Below are 885 nucleotides of genomic sequence, written 5' to 3' on the forward strand. Positions count from 1 at the left end.
ACATACAAATACACAGATACATGCAAATACCTGTCACTTAGAAGAAGCTGCGATCAGATTCCTACATCCATTTGTGTGATGGCATCAATAATGACGCTGACCCAAGAAACATCGGCAAAATGTGCATTCTCCCCTCAACATATATACACGGGGGCCACAATACATGCACGAGCGAACACAAGACGCTATGACTTTCGTTCGGCACTATGGACGCCCTGATTTATTCATCATGTTTACATGTAACCCCAAGTGGGTTGAGGTAACACGGGAACTTCTCCCACACCAGCAGTACTGCCATCGGCATGATCTTATTGCCAGAATTTTCAAGCAGAAGCTGACTACGCTAATTGATTTCATAAAAAAAGGGCAGGTGTTTGGCCCTGTTAAGTGTCACATGTATACTGTTGAGTGGCAGAAGAGAGGGTTGCCACACGCACACATTTTGGTTTGGTTGGTCACCAAAATAGACCCTACACTTATAGATGAAATCATCAAAGCACAAATCCCAAACCTCACTGTTGACCGGCAGCTGTACGACATTGTCAAGGCACACATTATGCATGGTCCGTGCGGTCCCGGTTTTCAAAAATTCTCATGCCACAAAGACCATGTGTGCACTAAACGATACCCAAAGAGTTTCGTGGACGAGACCCAGACCGCTGGTGATGGATATCCACTGTACAGACGAAGGCGGCCTGAGAATGGGGGATTCACTATAACCTTACGGGGTCATCAAGTTGATAATAGATGGGTGGTCCCATACTGTCCATTACTGATGACAATTTTCAACGCTCATATAAATGTGGAGTTCTGTCATTCAGTATTTATGTTAACAAGGGTTCGGACGCTGCCATGTTCGGCCTTCAAAAGGACAATAGCATGGAC

The sequence above is a fragment of the Octopus bimaculoides genome, chromosome 5 (genome assembly GCF_001194135.2).
Source record: "Octopus bimaculoides isolate UCB-OBI-ISO-001 chromosome 5, ASM119413v2, whole genome shotgun sequence".
Lineage (NCBI taxonomy): Eukaryota > Metazoa > Mollusca > Cephalopoda > Octopoda > Octopodidae > Octopus > Octopus bimaculoides.